The sequence below is a fragment of the Chamaea fasciata genome, unplaced genomic scaffold (genome assembly GCF_029207755.1).
Source record: "Chamaea fasciata isolate MVZ Bird 193981 ecotype frontalis unplaced genomic scaffold, bChaFas1.0.hap1 SCAF_6, whole genome shotgun sequence".
In the NCBI taxonomy this organism is placed as follows: Eukaryota; Metazoa; Chordata; class Aves; order Passeriformes; family Sylviidae; genus Chamaea; species Chamaea fasciata.
This window is the reverse complement of record NW_027094091.1, coordinates 42,927,287-42,949,012: the sequence shown is the minus strand read 5'-3', so window position 1 is coordinate 42,949,012 and position 21,726 is coordinate 42,927,287. Positions and strand designations below refer to the sequence as shown.

At 39.9% G+C, this 21,726-nt stretch overlaps 1 protein-coding gene across 6 annotated transcripts in view; it reads left to right on the top strand.

Annotated features, from left to right (window-relative positions):
* The window catches only part of TRIM2 (tripartite motif containing 2), a 120,036-nt gene that overhangs the window by 15,189 nt on the left and 83,121 nt on the right, over positions 1 to 21,726 (top strand). The window contains exon 1 of one of the 6 annotated variants that reach the window (XM_066186113.1): positions 10,177 to 10,358. The exons of 3 other annotated variants lie outside the window; for them this stretch is intronic. The gene's annotated coding sequence lies outside the window, so the exon portion shown is untranslated. Of the gene's footprint in view, positions 1 to 10,176; positions 10,359 to 10,965; positions 11,046 to 21,726 lie in introns of those variants that run through there. 2 more of the 6 variants (XM_066186120.1, XM_066186117.1) reach the window with 2 other exon arrangements.

Below are 21,726 nucleotides of genomic sequence, written 5' to 3'. Positions count from 1 at the left end.
AAAAGAAAGGTGGGACTCCGTAGGTGAGATCCCAGCAGTCAGTTGTTTGACAGGCATTGGTTATGACCATGACCTTCTCTGGTAGTCTGTAGTCCTGAATGTGGCCAAGATGGCCACGTTTAATTGACTCTAGTACAGTCATCAAGCAACCTGGTGCCAGAATGGACATCTGTACTGAAGGGATTATTGAAAGGCTTAGCGGATTGAGAGAGCATGAAATGAAAGTGTCTTTCTCATCATCTCTGATGTTTTCATAAAGTCTCTAAAAGCAACAACTTATGTAATTAAAGTAGCAAGTTTAATTAGACCTAACTATTGATTAGTTCCACGTTAATCTTAAAGTATTTTATATTGAGGTGCAGATAGTTCATACCAAGAAAATGCTGCTTCTGTGGAAAATAGTACTGGAGTTTACTTAATTTAAAAAGGAGAGAAGTTGCCACTAACTGCTCAAAACAGAGATTTAAGACAGGCTGTTCCCTGACAAATGTGTGCTCTTCCCAGTGCATTTTATTTTCTAGGAATACAAAGAAAATAAGATGCTCATGCTGATTAAAATGAACTTCATTTTTTCACTAATCAACAATGGGATTTCAATCTCATTTTGTCGATACTGAATCCTGTAAGAGCAGTTGTTGTTTGCTTGTGCATACTGCTGATTGTAACAGAGTCTGGGAAACTAATTTTGTACAGAGGAAACATGATGTTCTTCAGCAAAGTAAGATCAGTAAGGATCTAATATTCCTAGCACACAGATATTTAGACGCATATGTTGCTACATCTGAGCTGTAACGTCTGCACGCAACATGTACAAAGACTGTAATGGAAAATTTATATCCTTGAGTAATAGAGTGAATATTTCTGTATACACTGAAATACTACTGTGACTGTGCTTAGAAGTAAGACTAGTAATTTGAGACAAGTGCTCAAATATAAATACAAGTGCTCTGCTTTTAGGTGCATAATATCTGTTTTGGGAACTTAAATTCTGCCAGTGCCTGTAGAAATTGTGCTTGGTCCTAACAGGTTAAGCTCAGACACCAGTATTAGGCACTGTATGGGGTCAGTGAAGAACCTTCAGGCTCAACATAGAAACAGCCAAAAGAAAACAGTGAATTTGTCAAAAATTTCTTGCTTTCAGGAATGAAGGTACGGTTGAAAGCCACACATTATCACATTTTTCCACCAAGGACTCCCTTATGGATGTCACCCACTGTAGCAGGACTGTATTTGGAGAAGGCAAAAGAAGTAGTAGTATTTTTCAATTCTCTGGCTTCAGATTGAAGGATACAATGGGAGCTGTTGCCAAAAAAAAGCTTGGTAGATAAAGGCAGAATCCCATCTCTGAAGTGGATATGAGAGCATTGTGCTGGAAAACAAAGGATTTGTTTTCTGTTCCCTGAGTTCAAGCTCAGCCTGGGAACAGGAGGAAGTTTGTGACTTTTTAGAGTTGAAATTTTAGTTTCAGGCACTGGGGTTATCTGAGATGCATCTAAATAATTCTCTCAATTCTCTGTATTATCTCTAGAAAATTATCATAGAAGCAGACTGACATTTTTGGTTCCTTCCCACCAAGTTAGAGCCTATTCCCCTCTAGAAACCAAGGAACTCTCTGTGCATGGAGAATGACTTCTGCAAAACTTGAAAGAGATAAAAGATACTGCACTAACATACATCCTTGCAGCTCTTTCCTCCTCTTGTAATGATCTTTGTCTTAATTCACAGTGGTTTCTGAAGCATTCTAGTTATCTCTAGGAATTTATTTTTTTAGGCATGGCATAGTGTGTGGTTCCTAAACTGTAAGTAATCCACTGAAATAGCTGATTTGGACTGGACTGCTGGAAAAGATTGCTGATGAGGGTTTGAATGAGTGCTTTTATACTTTCCATTACCCTTAGAACCCCTACATGCCCAGAAAGTTGCTCAATTCATTCTAAATTGGAGGTAAAGCCATAAAATGTCTAACTAGCTGAATGCGTCAGTCACATTGGAATATAATTGTCTTGGTAGATAGTTTTGGTTTGTGTGTTTTGTTTCCTTGTATTTAACAATTATAAAGACATTCCAAGTAAACAGTGGTGTAGGAAGTTCCCTCTGGATGTCCCTGGAGTCTGGAGACAGCCATTTCAGTTCAGAACTTCTCTAGCACAAACGGTGTCAGAACAACTGACAAGCTGTCTCCATGCTGAGTTGATGAAGCAGGAGACCTAAAGGTAATTATTTCTTGGGGTTTTTTTTGGGCTCCCTGGTCTGAAAGGGATAAGTGGAGGGGTTATGAATGCTCCTTATGGTGATGGTGTCAAAGTACTAAAATGCAGGGAGAATGGGGACAGTGGACAAGGCAAGGATTAAAACATGCCACCAGCTGTTCATTTGTTTTCCAAACAATGTTTGACTTCCCTTTTACAGGTCCACCTTCCCCTGTGTAGCAGCATCTCAGTTTCACCTGCTGTCTCTTACTATGTCCTGCAGTAACTGGAAGCAAACCAAACAATTTTATTTAATAATAAAGGCAGGATAGACCACTTCAAATAGGACACTGCATGTGCTATGTTCAAGAGGCTTTTGCTAGATATAATAACATTAAAACATGTCCAGATGTGGTTGAAATCACTAACGGCTGTTAAAGGCAGAACCTGCAGCACTGAGAAACAGGTTCCATGTGACTAAATCCATGAGACAGCCAAGAAGCTGTGCTATGCCTCTTGATTGCAGTGCTCCCTGGCCATGAGACACATTCAGCAGCACTTTTTCTGTCTTCCAAAATTTTATCAGTAGATACAATCCAGATCTTAGTAGAGAAACATGGAAATTCAAATAATTTTCTGCCTGAATTAGAAACCCTCTGTTCTGTGGGAGCTCGCCGAATTATTTCAACTTTTTGATTATAATGCTAGTGATTAAGTAGCTGAATTTCCTGCATTTCTGGATAAAGTAGTGAGGCACAGTTGAGGTTATTACCTTTCATTTCAATAGGTCGAGGCCAGCTGTATGAGTTTCAGTGAGGCATTCTGCTGAGTCTGCACTTCAGTCACAGCAACCTGAGGCAGTGTTACAGATGGGCAGAGTGGCTGGAAAGCTGTCTGATGGTGAATGACCTGGAGATGCTGGTCCACGGTTGGATGTGTTCCTAGGTGGCTAAGAAGTTCAGTGACTTCCTGGCCTGTATCAGCAATAGAGTGGCCAGCAGGACCTGGGCAGTAATTGTCCCTCTTTACTCAGCACTGGTGAGGCCTCACCTCAACGCTGTGTTCAGTTCTGGGCCCCTCACCACAGGAAGGACATTGAGGTGCTGTAGAGAGTCCAGAGAAGGGCAATGAGGTTGATGAAGGGTCTGGAGCACAAGTCCTGTGAGGAGCAGCTGGGGGCTCTTTGCCTGGAAAAAAAGAGACTTAAGGAGGAATCTTATAACCTCTACAACTGCTGGAAAGGAAGTTGTAGCAAGGTGGGGGTTGATCTTTTCTCTCAGGCAACCAGTGACGGGAAAAGAGGAGACAGCCTCAAGTTTTGCCATGAGAAGTTAGGTTGGATATTAGAAAAAATTTCTTCACTGCAAGTGTTCAAGCATTGGAACGGGCTCCCCAGAGATGTGTTGGAGTCTCTATCTCTAGAAATATGTAAAAAACAGACTTAGTGCTATGGTTTAGTGGGCATGGTGGTATATAGTCAAAGGTTGGACTTGAGACCTTGAGACCTTTCCAGCCTTTATGATTCTATGATTTCTATACTGCTCAAACTCTTTAATTTCAGATACTCAGTGACGAATTTCACAATTCTTCGTATCATTATCTTAATGCAGTCTCCTGTGATGTAGCTGTATAGAACCAGTGAAGCTTCTTTCTACACTATCTACTCTGGACCTACAATGAAATATTGATGGATAACATCCTCATTTTGATGTTAAGTGGTTACTTTTCAAGTAGGACCAATTTATTTGGTCTGGTGATGTAAAAGAAAATCTGAAAGTGTTTGGAGTATTATGGATTGAAAAGGGAAATGCAGTCATGCAATCTTTGTCATTAGAAACTTCCAAATCCACCATCCTGGTAGAGCAAGAAAAATCATAAGGTTACTAGAAGATAGTAGAACTAGGAGACCATTTCAGATTCAAGACAACTTTGCCATAAGCACAGATAACTCAGAGACTTCTTGACATTCTGATATAATAATGTTTGATCCTGTAAATGAGGAACCATTCTCAAATATTTCTTGAAAAAAAAAATCTTAAATGATCAGACCTATGGACTTTGCATAGGAAAAAAGGCAAGATATCCTGACTAGGACAGGCTGTTAAATTCCTGTGTTGTCCTTTTGCAGGTCTGTTGATTCTTTTTCTACATTGCACAGCCATCTTTGCAGTAGATGGGCTTTTATTTAGCTAGTCACAAGGTTTATTTGAGGTGAAGCACCTTGTTCAGAGATGGTGCTTTGTATCTTACACTGTCGCAACATGTAATTTCACACAATAATCTATGTTCCACTCTCCAGGCAGTTGAACATCATCTCTGCTTCTCACCCTAGGGAGTGACTAGTTCATTGGCCATGTCATGCAATCATATCACAAAAACCTTGGGGACTGTCAATGTTTAATCTGCCTTTAATGAAGTCTGCCAGATCAGCTTACACTATTTGTCACTATTTTCTGGCCTGGCTGCCAGAGCCTTGGCAATGATTTGTGCTTCTGAAACAAGGGAGAAAATAGACAGGCCTGCAATTGTAAGTGTTAACTAAAATTGAAATCCATGAGAAACCCAGGCAGAAATCCACCTTTGAGCTGTTTCCTGTGTGTTCTAGGCTAGATGAAATCAGTTTAGTTTTAATCCCCATAATGACTATTCCTTGGCTGAACTCAGGCAAGATCCGTGCAGGGACTGAAGCCAGATGTAGGGCCTGCCTACTCTCTGGGGTAGACTAGAGTTCAGGAACCCTCAATCTGGAAAAGTCACAATGGAGTGCAGGCTTGTGCACAGCACAAAGGCTTGTCAGTGGCCGTGCACAGAGCCAGATTTTGTGTTTGTGTGCTGAACTCCCTGGCATTTCTGTTTTATGAGTCAGTATGCAGATCCCTGCCAGCTCAGGTGGCCCTGCACCCACATCTGTAGACATGGCCTTAAGTACCTAATGGCCGCCTTAAATACTTCAGGCAGGAATGTCAGCCTTCGAAACCTGCCAAGTAACCCAGGTGTCTGGAGGTGCTAAGCAGCAGCAAGGGTTGAGCAGCTGGGCATCTCCCTCATACTTAGGCAGAGAAGACACTGTACCTGTCCTCTCTGAAGCAGTTAGTCTGGCAGAGCTCAGAAAGCACCTGTTGAACCCCAGCAAAACAGCTCCTGCCATCGTGGGCACAGAAACCCGATTCTACGCCTAATGAACAGCCAATTACTGAGGCAGAGATTGGACTTTCAAGGTTAGTGCCTTAAACAACAGCCTGACTACAGGCTATGGAGTGGTCTTTGCTCCGTCTTTGGATTCCCTTTGCTATTTGCTAATAGCAAGACAGCAGCATCAGGAGGATTCCGAAGTTACAATAACCTAAAAAGATACAATTAAATAAGGGAATGTTGGTTAAGCTTTTATCTGGCTGCTAGGAGATTTGAGCCCAAATCTGTCATCTCTCGAGTACTGTAATTGGCTCTCATCTCTTCCCCAGTCAGCTTTTTCAAGGAAGGGAACTTAAGAGAATGAGAATGTATGAATCCCAGCTGGAGACGGGCATTTTCCTGCTGTCCAGATGAGGGTACCAAGTTCATGGAGAGAATTTAAGATCTTACCATTCACAGTAGCTAAGTTACACAGCTCTGTGATAATGTGCTGGCTTTTGTGGGTGTCACTCCTGTGGATTGCTTAAGCACAGAAAACTTGGCAGGAGGACCTGCAGACTGCAAGGCACCTTGTGGTTAGGAGCTGACACCCCTGCCTGTGCCTCTTTGTGAATCTGTCTCTTCCTTTATTTACTGCTAAGTTTTCTTGTCGTCATCCAAAGCATGTCAATTCAAGTAGATGGGAAGTAGGGCTTTTTCACTATAATAGGACCATGAGAGAAAAGAGACTGCGGTATCAACAGCAATGCAAATCTGATGAGCAGTCAGTGCCCTAGAAATATAAGTAACCTGTCTGTGTGGAAGTCTGGCATGGAGTTAACTGAGGTGGTGCGACAACAAGAGATTTCCTTTGGAATAAGTGATGTAATATTGTATAAAGAGTTTCCATTGACACTACTATCTCTGACCAAAGTCGTATGTAATATTATGTTGTCAATGTATTTTTTCATAGGCCTGATGTAATGGCATGGGAAAAGATGTGGAAAACATAATAAATACTGATGGGATGGGTGAAAGACATTTTAAATAACCACTGAAAGTCTGCCTTTCTCAGCTATATGGTAGGCTGTAGGGTTGCTGTCATGTTCCAAGAGGTGTGCCAAACAATGTGCAGATCATAACAGCTCAATTATATTTTTTTTCTGAATCTATTTGCTGAGAGGCCATTTTTGCAGATCTTGGGCTGTTAAGAGAAGCTTGGACTCCTAGAGTGAACTAACTCCCTGCTGGAAGGAAACTAACAGCAAGTTCACAGGTTACAGCTGCATCTTTGTGTGCCTGAGTCCTGCTATGAATGCAGATCTTTCTTTTGTTAGTCTAACTGCCTTCTCAGCAGTATCTCAGCCAGGTCCCTTACAGGCATGATCGGAGTTTGAGGTGAGATGTGTAAGTGCTGTATGTTAACTTACTGGAAGCACACTGGCACTAGTGAAATGTCCACTCCTGAGCTGTGTGCCCAAACACCCTGTCTTTTGCCTGAGGAAGCCACAAGTGTCCAGGAGATGGACACACACAGACTAGCTACGCAGATAAAGGAGAAGGATCCAAGTTCATGCTGCTTCCACACTGAGCTGGCTAGATGCTACTTCGCTCAGTCCAGAAGTCATGTAAACCATGCCAGCTTTCGCTGTGCTATGCTTTTCTGTGTTGGGAGACTTGGCACAGCTCTGAAAAGTAGTTGAGCCTTCTCATTCCATGTCAGATGTTTGCTGCTTTTTTAAAAATAAGCTATTAGGTTCATTGCTTTACCTTGTTGCAATATTAATTTCTCAATTTGTCCCTGTTGCTGTCTTTGTGCAATGTACTCTTTGAAGTTCAAGGTTTTACATAGCAAAATGTCAGAACTACATGAGTTTAAGTGACAGCTTAGCTCTTTCTAATCTGCTTAAGGAATCTTTTCATTTTATTGCTTTTCTTTCTGAATATATTGACTTTTCTAGGCCCACAAAATATACATTCCACTAGACACTGTCTAATTATTCTTTAATTTTGTATATAAGATTAATTCAGAAATGGATGTAGACGTTTTGTTGAAAATATTTTCCTTTCTTTTTTTAAAAAAAATTTAAAACGGAAAAGATTAATTATAATGCTTTGTGGTTGTATGTCCTGTGGATAGAACAGGAGAGCCCTGGGGTTTAAAAGTCAAATGCCAGAGAGGCATGACTCCTGTGTAATGTTTGTCTAGGAATGTGATGCTTGATAAATCATAAAATTTTCAGTCATGTAAGTTTTAGACTGTGTCCTGCTGATGCTGAGCTTCCTCAAACCCAACTGAAGTTAATACCATGTACCAAATCTTCATTTTTCTGTGTAAAAGAGAGAGAATATTTAATGGTTTCACATCTTCATACAACCCTTGAGTTTCACAGATAAAAAGGTGTGTTTGTGTGCTCAGCCTCTGATAAAATACTGCTCTGTGTGATTGTCATAGTAAATCTCCTGTATAGGTCAGTTTGGGTATTCAATGCAATTTATGGAGCAGTGTTCTTTAATTTAAAAGTCCAGGGACTTTTGCCAATTGCAGTGAAAACCGCTTTGGGGGATTTTGTATTAGAGTATGTCCGATTGCTTGTGGCACCAGCAAGTTTTTTGTGAAACCCTGGTCTGGAACACCTGTTTGGAGAAGCCACACCCCAAACAATACTTCACCTTCAGGCAGCATGAATCTCTTTTGTAAAGGTATGTCCACTGTTATAAATGGGCAGGAGACACAGTTTCCTCCTTTAAATGCCTTTATTAATAAACAGGGTCTCGAGGGGTGGCCTACGCCGCTGCTGCTCCCTTTCGTCCACACCGCTGAGGAGGAGGTGCAATCCACTTTGCTGCTGGTGCTGCAGAGTGGGAGTTCTCACCTCGCGGGGGTTCCAAAGAACTCTCCTGGGTCATGGAGTCCAGGGGTGTCTTGCTCTTTAAGTACTTTGTAAGTTATGGCGAGATACAAAAACTTATGAAAACCCTCGGCATAAATACCCTTGTGTATGCTAAGTCCAGTGCTGTCTTTGGCAGATTGAAACTTTGAGCTGGCTCGTTTTTGGCTAGGGGTTCTTGGTGTTGATATGGTCCCACCATGCAGCTGGGCTCTTCTAATTACCCTAAGGGTGGCAGCAGCAGCCTGAGTGACAGGCCGGTTGTCAGCAGGAAGTGGGAAGAGGATCCGACAGGAAGTGGAGCAAGCAGGGCACAAGCCGATGGGACAGGCTGGGTGCAGGCAGGCAGAGCAGCAGCAGAAATGGAGAGTGGTGATGCCAGGGAGCAGTGATGCCAGGGAGCAGCAACAGCTTGACTTGATGGAAAAGCTAAGTGGGATTTTGGGGTAGGGGATACAGAGTGGACAAAACTGCCAAACAGCATTATAACTCTTGAACAAAACATTACAACTCTATAACCAACAACTTATAACTTAATCACCATTCTTATTTATCACATCCACCACACAAGAAAGATAGAAAAATGCTCTGGTTTTGAAGCAATGCTTCATGCCTGCTTTGTCCCACCTGGAGAGCCCCCTTTGCACTGCAGGATGTAGGAGGACCTTGCTTACATTATGTTCTGTAGGCCAGGTACTCCATCTTCTCAATAGGTGGAGAGAAGAAAAATCAGTCTTCTGTGTATGTTAATGTGGTTCACGGTAAGAATAGTTGCTAGGAGAGATATAAATCCACTGAGTCACAGATGTGCAAATATCTCAGAGGTAGGATTTTAGCAAAGTTTCCCCAACAGCATTGCTCAAACTGAAATCACCAATTTTGTGCTGAGTTAAACAGGTAGCTTTACCTTCTTGACAGTTTGACTTTTGATTTGTATAACCAGGATAAGGGTTATCTGCAAGGGTGGTTGCAGATAGGGGAGGGACAGGAGACATCTACCTACCTGTTTTGCCAGAGTCACAAAACACCTGTGAATGCTACTTCACGTCATTCCCAACCAGGCAGGTCTTCAGATGCTGACTTAGAAGGCTCCCCATGCCCAGCCCCATTGCTGGGGCCCTAACATCCCCCCGTCCCTCATGCCATCTGACAGACCTGCCCTGCCCTCCCCACCAGGGCTGTGTGTCTCTGAGCTGAGAGGAAAGTCATATAAACAGCAGTGTGCCTTCTCTATTTTTCCTCTACTGCACACTATGCCTCACTGACTCACACAGCTTCTTTCAGGCACTTCCTGGAGTTTTGACGTAGCATGATTTCATAGTGTAGGGTAAGTGACTTTGAAGCTGATATTTCAGTTTTGAATGGGGTAGATGTCAGCAGTATTTGGGCTTACTTCATTAAATGAGGTCCTGGTTGCTGGAAGAATAAACACACAGAGAAAATTTTGACTCTGCAAGATGCAATATTGATTGCTGCAGTGAGCCATGATGTCAAGTATATGCTTCCCTTCCTCCTTGCTTCCCACAAGTGCTAAATAATAGAACTCATTTACTGGCATTTACAAATTATTTTGTCTTTGTGACTGATGCAATGACATGCCCCCTATACTCTCATTTAATTTGTAACAGCATTTGGATTTTTTTTATCCTACATTTCTAATGCAATTTTTAAATAACTGTATTTCCTGCCCCCCAGACAAATCAGCTCTAATTTTATAATGAGAATTTCAGGGTTAGATTATTTTTAAAAAGAATCTAGGCCATATACATTATGTAAGGTTACCATAGTAACAGTTTCTCCGAGGGGAAAACCGACTGTCCGTAGTTTCCACAGAAACCACTCCCTGCTGAGAAGGTGCCTCCAAGGGAAGTGAAAGGAATATAAATGAGAGAGAGAAAGAGACGCGCACAGATGTCATATGACCTCTGCGGCATCCCTGCTCTGTTGCAGATTCAGCCGAGCGTTTCTGGGTTTGTTTTTAGTTTGTTGTTTTTGACTGCATGAGTCGCACCTTCTCCTGTCATGTAAAGTCTGGCCGCCCTTGCCTCGCGTGGAACTGCTTTTACAGCTGGAGGTACGGCGATGCTTCACCTTGGCAGTGAACTGACCACAGCAGATACTAAAGTCCAGTGCTCTGGGAACCATTGTGCGTGGGAGAATTTAAATGGTAAAAGAGAATTTCCCCTCTTTTTTATTAACTTTTTTTTTTCCCCCTGAAAGAAGTCAGCAAACAGGTATGGAAATGCTTCCTTGCCGACAGAAACAGGAGAGAAGGGAAGCTCAACTAATTTGTCAGTTAATGGCTTTGTTCTTTTGGGGTGCAAGTATATACTGCTAGGAAAAATGCATTCTCTAAGGAAAAAAAACCCCCTCAAGTCCTAGGACTTGTTAACTGGGCAGGGAAAAAAAGAGGTGAAATATCTTTAATGTACTTTAATATCACTGAGGCAAGAATGGATTAACATTTCTGAAATCCTTTTGCACTTATTTTTTTTTTCACAAACAGCGTTGATTTGTTTTATTTGTTTTTTTTTTTCAAGGGCAATAAAACTGTGACATTCATTCAAGGCTTAGTGCAGCCATAACTACAGATTAACGCGCTGGCTACTTCATCCTGTCATCTCTCTGCTGCTTTCTTGGGAAAGCAGACTGACATGGTTATTAAATCTGGCAGCTGTGTTGTATGCACATGGGAAGCAAGTAGAGCACAGCATATAGAAAATGAGTAGCTTTCAGATAGCAGCCTTCATTTCACTGCTGCAAGACTTGAAAGGCAGCCTAAAAAGCTCTTTCTCCTCTTTGTAATCACCAGTCGCTGGATCAGTGCGCAAATATCACAAACACAGTTGCAAATGTAAGTATTCCTTGCCTGTGTGGTGCTTTCAGATTGCTAATTAAGGTTTCTACCTTAGTCTTCTGCTTGGAAAAGCAGCTAAAAACATTCTGACAGGGATAGCTTCTCTGCAGTATTGCACTGGCTTTCAGTGGAAAAGCTGCTGAGGGAAAGGGATGCATGAAAGCTTTCCATAGTAAACAGTTTGCAGTTGTGTTTGTTGATTCTGGGGATGTCTGCTTGCCATTTTGTCTGTGAGGGAAGAAGTCCAGGAAATGCAGGAGGTACTCATAGTGAGATGTTTTTCTGCTTAGATTAGATAGTGTTAGATATACAGCAGGAAAGATACTTCAGCAGTAATAGACAGTTTGTGAGCAGATAGAAGAAAAATTTTCCATGGTATTTTTCACCTGGAATCTTTTTTTTAAAAATCCGTAAATGCAGACCCGGACTTCTCATTAAGAAACTCAACAGTACCTTATTATCAGAAGCGCAAACAAATAGTCATCATAAGGGGCACCAGTAAGTCTGCATCTGACCTGATAAGAACAATGAACATAGCACGGTGAGCCATGCATGTTTTTCACCCATCTCACTCTGTCTATACATGAAACGATCTTTATCTGCTACAGTGGCATCAGGACAGGATAGTAAGGTGGTTGGGAAGCAGTGGAGCTGAAGGTTTCTCAGTGTTGTGGTGATACTGTAAGGGAGAAAATTGATACTTGTCAGTGTGGTTTTGGTCTCATAGCACTGAAGAAGCAGTACGTTGGTTTTTAGTTACCTTTCTAATTCAAAGCTTCTGTATTGCTATTGTCCTATCCAGTTTATGGCTGTGAATGAAATCTGCTTCTTGAAAACAGCCTGTGATCAGTACCAAGTATAAATGTCAGATAATTGAACAAGAAGTGCAGGCTGTAGCCAGTTTGTTTCTGTTGCTATGTCATGTTTCTTGCTTTATTTACAGGTTTTGTTATTTCTTGGGGACAGTTGGTACTGTCAGCTTTTCATGAGCCGTGTGAAAATGTCATTTTCACAGTTAACAGGTGACTGCCATTAAGTGACGAGGGAGACGATATGTGTGTTGTTTGCTGCAGTAGAGGGTTAAACATATTCATGGTATAACCCCCTTGATAATGCTGCTGTAACACAGGTATTTGATGACTCCGTTGTGTTTATAAGCTGCTTTTGAAATACTTCAGCCTCATCTTACAGATGTATATGTATAAATGCCTGTCTTCACTGTAGCAAAGTAAAAGCTGATTTTGAAGCTTCCTTTTCCTTCCTCTTATCTCCTTTTTCCCTTTGTAGATGTAAATTCATAGCTTCTCTGAAACTTAGCTGTGAAAATGACCATTTTTGATGACAGCTGTGGAGCTAAGCTTCCCAAGTCTGAGTGGCAACCAGCCAGCTGCTGAGACAAGTGCTGACCTTTCAGGACAATGTCTCTCACAAAAATGTCAAAATATTAAAATGGCAGACATCAAATGCCATGTGCGTGGAGAAGGGTAGTCATCTGGCAGGCTTTCAGCTGAAGACAGTTAATCCCCTCCTTGTTTGGATTATACATTGAAAGCCCCTGCCTAAGTCTCTAAAATATAGAGAAATTATTCATGTGTGACCTGAATAATTTCAGAAGTTCTTCTGGGAAGATTTGGGACATGGATGGAAAATTTCAGAGGTGTTTTATTTAAAATCTGCTAGACATCTTCCTGACAGATATCCCAAAAAGAAGATTTTGGCCTTTAATTTTGCTCTTTATATCGTATACCAGTTTTCCTCCCAAATCTCTTATCCAGAATGTAAATGGATCCTGATGAAGCTTAAGCAAAGTTCATTGATGTGCGCAGGATGCTGAAATTCTGACTGCATGTGCACTGACTTTTTAGGCATATGCTCACTGCATACTAAACGATCCCCTGCAGTTCTTGGTGCTGCAGCCCTGAGCTGAAATCTCATTTGCTATTACATGCATCGATGCTTTGTAACTTTCTCTGAAGGCACTGAGGTGTGAGCATTCCCGTGCTCGCTGGTGTGTCAGATTCTCAGATACCTTTACCTCTGGTAACAGATCAGTGACACTGATAGGCTGCCTCGTTGGTTTCAGCCCTGCTGCATAAATATTTCTGGGAGGTGTGAAACTGCCTGATGCTTTACCTTGGCCTGTAGGAAAGCCAGGCAGCGTGCATGACTGATCAGGGAACAAACCTGTTCACCTTGTGGTTGACCTCTCCTGGAGAGTAGGAAGGGGTACACCAGTAATGGCACCAGACCAGTTTGTTCAGCCGGTTTGCAACTGGCCACAGTTCAAGAGAATTTTCAATATTCTTCTGGCTAAGCACAGGGTGAGCTGCCAACATGGATAACCCCTGCAAAGCTTTAAATATTTAGATTTAATAGTGCCAAATCCATTGTTACTTACCAAGATGCCTTACCAAGTTGCTGAAAATGAAAATAGTTTTTTCCACTATTTCTTTCCTTTTTTCCTTCCCTTTCAAGGCAGCAGTTCTCTGTCACTCCAAGTTTTTTCTCTTACTTCAAGCAAGCAGCTTTTTCTAATTGTGTTTTAGTGTTCTTCATTTCTACTTATAGAGGAAGTGTTTCCTCTCTCCTCTCCTCTTTAAAACTGGGAATGCTGCATTCCATGATCACCTTCTCTCTACTGTAGTTATAGGAAAGGCTACGTATCCATGTTGGTCTTTTCTTTCCAATTAGTATTCTGTGATCACTCCTCCTTTCTCCTAATTCCCTACAAGAAGAATTCTGAGGCAAATGAACTAGGTAAGGACAAATTCCCATAAACATCTTACAGTAATAATCCCTCCTCCTTACCTTCCTTTCTCCTTTCCCTTGTCTTTAAATTTTTATCTGCTTTCACACAAACATTTCTGCAGTTTGAGAATTACCAAGATGTAAAAATCTGTTTGGAAGAACAACATTATGCTTATCCAGTTGAGGAATAAAAAGGTAACAGAGGCATCAATTAATGTAAATTAACACAGTTCAGATACCTAGGCTGAGTTTTGGATTTTGATTTTCAGATAACAAACCCCATGTAGGCCCAATCTATTCAATCATCTGATAATGTTAAAGAAAAAAAAATAGGAATGCTGCTGTTTTCTGTGAGCTTTGTTTGAAGAAAAAATCTGAGAAAAATAACTGCAGCCGTGGTAATTTCTTTTAAATCAAATTATACAGGACTTGGTTGTTTCCTAAGAACTGTGCAGTGTCAAATTGATTCAGTGCAGTTCATTAAACATCCATCAGAGTACCTCATATGAAATTCTGCCTTGCACCAACGGCATTATCATTTTATTCTGCATTTATATTATTATTACTCTTTGCTATTTCTGTAGCATCTCAGAGTATCTTTTTTTGTTACTGAGCTAGTTATTGTACAGAAACAGAAGGTAGTCCTTGTCCCCAGACTGCTTACAAGCTCTATTACAAATAAATCAAAACCTTCTTTGCACTCACTTATTACCTTTCTTGTTTGGCTCTTTATCTGAATTCAGAACACAGATGTCAGTACTGTGTTATCTGAATTGGTCTTCAGGATACCAGATTTTGCTTAGACATGGGCTTGAAATTGCATGTAATTAAAATTAGGGAATGACATACACTTACTGTGACCTTATTTTAAAGCTGTCTTACTGGTTCACTTGAAGTATCTCCCTTAGGCTGTTAGTGTTAAGTTAATGAAGTATATTAATTGAAATTAACTCAACTGACCAAAACATGACTATAGTTGCAAAATATTTCTGGACCACCAACAGAGATTTCTCTTAAAATCGTTAAGACACTATTGCCAATTACTAAGTTAATAAGATTCATGAAAATCTTAATTACTAAGGTAATAATATTCATTATTAAGTTTAATGAAGTATGTTTCATTTTAATTATTTACGGAATCTAAATTTCAGTGTTGATTATTGACATGAAACAGCAGCAGCATGACACATGACCATCACACACTAATTAACTCATGGGCGATGCACTGTGCTTTGGGGTGGACAGTGAGGATCACAATGTGGGTGAGATGAGAGTGTCTCACAGATGAGAATCTTCATCTGCATTTTCTATAAGATCAATTTTTTCCATCACTCTGCTCCTTATCCATCTTACAAGTAGATTTCAGGAGCAGTCACATCTGTTAACATCACCTTTTCTGCTATGTTCTGTTTGAAAGATATGGTGTAAGATACACAGCAGTTTTTATACTCATAAACTAGGACTAAACTGCCATCTGAAATCAGTGAACTCTCTAGTTCACAAAGCCCCATTATAATACTGTTCCATGCTGAAGGTATTTCGTGTTTTCAGTTTGCATGCTTTTCAGATCATCTTTCACGAAGCAAGGCTTTAGCGTGTGAATACAAGCTATAACTTAACTGAGCAATGTAATAAACGTATCTGAGCCAAAAGAAATATTTAGTCTTTCTGGAAATGTATATCACACAAACCACTATGATTTCTAAGAGCCATTTTTATTTTGAGGTGATAAACCTAGTTGTATATGCAGGAATAAAAAATCTGAAGGATCCCAGAGGGCCAAATCGCAGTTGAAAAGATATTGTACCGTGAATTTCCTGGGATTTTTAAATTTCATTTTGAAAATATGATTTGTGATATCTCTTTTTGCATTGACACCACAACTTGTATCACTTCAGTGACATATTAAAAATTAAATTTAAATTTATTCTGACAATGTCATTGTTGTCCCTTCCATAGAACAGTTGTAAGGATCTACACAAATGCAAGCTAACAAACATGAAGGGCTGTTGTACACCTCTACTGATTTTTTTTTTCGATACAGGGAATGATGAATAAAAATCTGAAAGATTATTTGCAAGCATGCAATTAATCATAAATCCAGCTTGATCTGGATGGATAAAACAGTAATAAATCAATCTGGTTAGCTAGTACTTTGAAAGGCTTTTCCAAAACTCATTAGGTCAGGAATATTAAGATGGGTACCTCTTTTCTTATGAGACAATAAAGTGATTCCCAAAGGGATAAGCTAGAAGGTCAAAGACAAAACAGTTTATCCTCAGGAATGCTATGGATTACTGTTAAGAACCTTCTGAAATCCTGTCCCATCATTCATTTATTTCAAAGCATTCTGAAAAGTAATGACCTAATTTTAAAAACACTAAATCAGAAATAACCAAATCACTAAAGCTTGTTTGTCTTTTGGAAACATGAGTTGTCTTAGTTTAAAGGCTTCAGCACTTTTGGGTCTCCTTTACCTATCTAGGGAAGCAATTGAAAAAAAGTTAAATACTTTCCTATTCTGTTTCCCCCCCTCCATTCTTCAGTTCAGTGGGAATTCACTCACACAAGGGCCCTTTTTAAGAACTTAGGGAGTTTTCAGACTGATACTGAGCTACCTCTGTTGAATACCTTGTAATGAAGCAGCTTCTTTTTTTATTCAGAAATAGGTTCACTGAAATAATTGATCTTGGCAGAATTCAGAGTAGATCCTGCTGGATGTCATGGCTAGGTTTTTGAAAGTGGAAGTTGACATCAACTTCCTTGGCATTCTGAGTGTTCGCCCCACTGGCATACCTGAAATCCATAGGTTGCCACAGCTTTTTTACAGTATGTGTGGCCCTACATTTTAAATTAGTCAGTAATAATTGCTGTGTAAAAATCAGGGTAATTGCTATGTAAAGTAAAGCAACGAGGTTGAAAATTGATTAAAGAATTAGATAATTAACACCCAAATTATTTCAGTATGTTTGGAGTTCCCAGGACAATATACTTACTAACCTTGGACCAAGACACAGCCATCCTAAAAGTGAATGCAACTCATACTGCATATTCCCATGGCAAAATTTTACCCCTAATGGGCTTCCAACCATCAGCGTCCCTACTAGGTGGAATGGCCAAAGTATGATTTTTCTCTATAAAATTAATAATGTATGCTTTAAAATGAGAAATGGAGAATTTGTTCAGCTTTTCTTTTGTTTTTAAGAACATGTTGAGAGTTAACATAGTGAAGCTTGTAACATAGATGCCATTGTATAATGCTTATGATGAATAACATGCTATGACATCAGAGGTCTTCTAGGAATCAATAATTATTGATGAGAAAATAAGTCATTATTTTCACTGTAATTATCAGGAGACGTGATGATTTGCTTTGGTTCTGACCTTGATTGTTCATGCACTGAAACAATAATTGCAGTTAATTCCTTCTTTTCCATAAATGTTCATAGGTTGTTCAGTATCAGAATATGTGTAGGGGAGGACCACCATGTAAAACACTTCTGTTTCTTGGGAAGTATGAGTCTGTCTTTTTGTGGCAACAAAAGCCCTCACCACTGGCTTACAGTAATGCTTTTTAAAAATGGTTCTGTCCTTAAAATGTTTTCTGAAAGGTTTTTCTTTGTTTTATTCTTGAAGATGTGAGGGAAGATAAGACACATCTGGGTGCAAGTGCTATGGAGAGCAGAAGGAAAAAAGGTCTTTTTGATGTTCCTTGATCCTCAGCCAGCTAACCCTAGGAGAAACCAGAGCTGATGTTATGATTTATGGAGCTCAGAAAACATAGCTGAGATCCTTGAGCAGCAGAGACCCCACACTACTCTGATCCTATCATCTGGAAAGCATTTTTCTGTAAATATTCTTCCCCTCTGTTTGTCACTGAGGAAAGTTTGAGTGTTGTCTGAGCAAGAAGTGGTACATCATCACTATATCATCTGTGCTTCTGGTGAACTATCTAAATAAGGGCGTTAATAGAGTGTCTTTATAAAGAGATCCCTTCAGCTGATTGCTTTTATCTGCTATGGGGATTAAAAGTAGGTATGGGGTTGCCTATCACACTGGCAGTGCAATTGTCTAGGTCAGTGGGTCGCTGTCTCTTCACAGGACTATTTGTTGGTGGGTATGTGTATATACCATAGTCCATAGCACTTTGTTTATCTACTGATTCAGAACAGATGCTCAAATTGCTCAACTTCCATGAAGGAGGAATTTACAAAGGGTGCAGCTGGGGTGAGGATGGTACAAGAAACTCTATCCATCATTCTCCAAAAGACACAATGAATGGCTTAATTGTTGCTGCTAACAATTGTTGGCCATTTTATTTGCTATAGCCAAAGTATGATCGCACTAAGAGCCAGTTTGGAGGAATACAATGACAGGGCAGTGTCTTTGTTCTGTTCCCTTGGCATCAGTCACTTAATAGATTCCACTGGCTTTATCTAGACGAAGACCTTCCACTGTTGCTCACCTGCAAAGCACACTTCTTGACCACAGTGAGGTCTTGAGCTGGCTAACATAGCTGTAACATAACATATTTAGGAAGGAACAGTGAGGAAATTGTACAGTATGCAATAAAGCCAGCAGTATTTCATACTGGAGAGTTTTTATAAGACAGAATGTCTTCTGAGAGAGCTGCCTGTGGCAATACTTATCCTCATACCAGAATTTTCTACAGTGCCTTGTGATTTTATTCTATCATTTTTCATTGAACTGGATTGGATGTGTGTGGTTTAATATCTTCCTCTGTTGCAAGGCTTGTATTTAAGGGATGCTACACAAACTAGGAAAGGACAGAAAGCAGGCTGCCTGTATCTCAAAAAAATTCATCTCCCAAGTGAGTATGCATTGGGTCACAGTGAGGTTAATGTACATATTCATGTGATGTTAAAAAAGTCATTGTCTGGATTAAAGCCTCTCCCTATTGTTTAGTATCCAGGCTCCTACTAAAAAGCTGAGGATTTTCATAGTTCTCAAATAAAGACAACTGAATTTTTGTCATGAAAAGCAATCTGATCTTTTCTAATCTTGTTCTCAGAAATAGCTCAATTATTTTGGCTGATTTTTTTTTAACGAGGCAGACATCTAGCATGAAAAGTTTCATGCTAGGCAGTAGAGGCTGTCAATCTCTTAACAGCTGAGATAGAGTCACTTAATGGAGAAATATAAAATTACCATGCTTATACATTAATGTATTAACATGCACAATTGACAACAAAATCCTGCTTTGGGCAAACATTGTGGCATTCAGAACCTCTGCGTAGCAAGGAGGTTCCTAAGTATAGCTGTAACAAGATTTCTTAGAAAAACACCCCGAATGGTAATTTATTCTGTTGAGGATGGTATTAAATATCTCAGACCCACAGGTCTTCCCCTTCTAAAAAGTGATATTGGAACTTGCTGTAGAGTCTGAAATTACTGTGGATGAGGAAGGAAGTGAAAGGAAGAAAGACTGGACCATCTTCAGTTTCATTTTTTGAAATACTACAGAGAAAGTTTAACTTTTCCCCTCATTCACAAGTTAAAAAGATTTTTGACTCTGCAGAATATTTGCTTTTCAGAACACGTGACCTGCTATTCTGTATTGTGGACACCAGTGTTCTTGAATCGTCTGGACTATCACGGGCGTCGCATGTGTTTGGTTCTAGGTATCATCATATCTATGGATGCCAGTGGGATGGATTCAAGATAAGCTTCCTTCTGGCTGACTTGTAGTTTTTGCTGTCTTTAACCCAACCATAAAATGACCAGGAAATATAGCTTTAAAATAACTGTATGAATCTGAGCAATTACTGAATTTGGCAATTACATTGCAATAATCATTGCCTCCTTCTGTGAGGTCTCTCTCAGCTTGAGTCAGAAAGCAACCGAGAGCAAACAACAATCCTTTCAATGCACGAAGCCTCCTTTAAATGAGCCACATTGCTGACCTTGACAAGCATGCAGAAAAGCACAAGTGAATGCACACAGAGTTTCAAGGCTTGCTGTTCTTCCAGACCCTGGGTACTACGCAGTATTACCTCACATGCATTTTGTTCCTTGCATGCAAAATAGAATCAGTGTGTGAGCTATAATTTAATCCCTGTTGTAGCCTTGGTCAACACAAAGGGCCTGATGGAGCACTGTGTTGCAGTTGGGCAGCTCTGGCTGTTTTAACAGAATCAGGGATCCTTGCTCAAGGAATGAGGAAGAAGTGGTGGGTTTTTTTCGTTAAGTCTCTGTTAAATAGGAAAAAAACTCCAGACTAACATGGAACTGATCTTATATTACTATAAAAGTACCATAGTGATGCTGGATGCAGGTTATAGGGATTATAATTTTATTTCATGCTACGTATTTTCAGAAAACCCTTACTAATTTGGGCAGCATTGACCCTGCTTTTGCGTATACATTTTTATTTATTTGCTTGAGCTAGAATATACAATATCTCCAAGTGTTTTTCTGGCTAGGTAATATTTCAAAAGACTTTAAGTTCCTTCTCCCCAGTTAACATTTGCAAGAAACCTATCTAGATTTTTTTTTTCAATTGAAAAAAATTATATTTTGGTTGATTTTATACTTACATTAAATAAATAATTAAATGATATATCCTCTATACTTTCATATTAATTACAAGTATGTTCTTATATAGATTTCTCCCTGTAATTTACAGTTGCTATATAAACATACAATCTCATATAAATACTTTCTTATGGAGAATTTGTTTTAAATATGTGTAGAACTCATAAGAAGATATATATTTCTGAAGAGTTTTAGCATTCCATGAATTCCATTTCTTTTCAAATCAGTAAGCAGTATTGGCCAGAACTTCGTCCTTTCAGAACACATTAGTTTTGTAGGTTTGCTTGAATTTTGTAGACCATACAGAAATTTTGTGGTAGATGCTATCACTCTGAAGTGAGCCATTTCTGCACAGACTTCTTTGCTGTTGTTCTTGCCTTTAATTAACCTTTGTATGCTCAGTCTGCTGATGTTGTCTGTTATCCATTCTTATCCAGGTTCTTATATGTGTGACTGACTGAAGAGTTATTCTAGGATTATTTTGACCCCCAGTTCCATTTTCTTAGGCTGCTGTAAAATGGCATGGCATAATTAAATCCAGACCTGGATGTGGTTTGCTTCTGATTACATGACAGGTTTCGGCTTTTTGCTACTTGGATCAAGAGTACTTTTATAGTTTAATTGAGCTTTCCTGCATGGCTGATGTTTGTAGTATCTTTAATACCTTTATAACAGAGCTTTGCTTGAGAACTAGTGAATGGAAATGTCCCTGTTTTTTTGAGGGGAGTAAGTAGTCATGAGGAACTTGACTTGAGAGCACCTGGAATTCACTAAAACTCCTCTTATTAGCCTGTTATATGAGGATACCGAAAATTTGGACTCTTGTGTTTGCTTAAAGGCTTATACAGGACACACCACTATTTCTTTGGATTTCTTTGTCCAAATGAATGATTCTGACCTTTGCTGTGCCTCTGCAGTTTCAAGCAGTTTAATTATTTAGGTGATTCCCCAGGCTTGGTAACTGGCACACTTTGTCTAGGCTTGCTGGGTAGAAAGAGAATGTAGAAGTAAGTTGGTTATAGCGGTTTTCTTGGTATCCCATTCCCTCAAATTCAGCAAGAAGGCATAAAATGCATCAGTAGTCTCATTCAAGGAGAGGGAAACTCCTGATCCACATGGAGAGAGGGGAGGGACAAGTCACATCTGCACCATTAGGCGCAGACCACTTTGGCCATTATTCAGGGGGTGTGTATGTGTGAAGGGAGTTAATTCCTTTTAGTTCCTGGATAAATCCATGGCTGACCTCATTGATGTGACAGTGAAATCAGCAGGAGTTCTCATATGCTTGACAGGAAGGCATGTATTAAAGTGCTTTCTTTGAACCAAGGTCACTGCATCGCTAATCTGAGCATTTTTCCTGTGATGGGCAAATCCC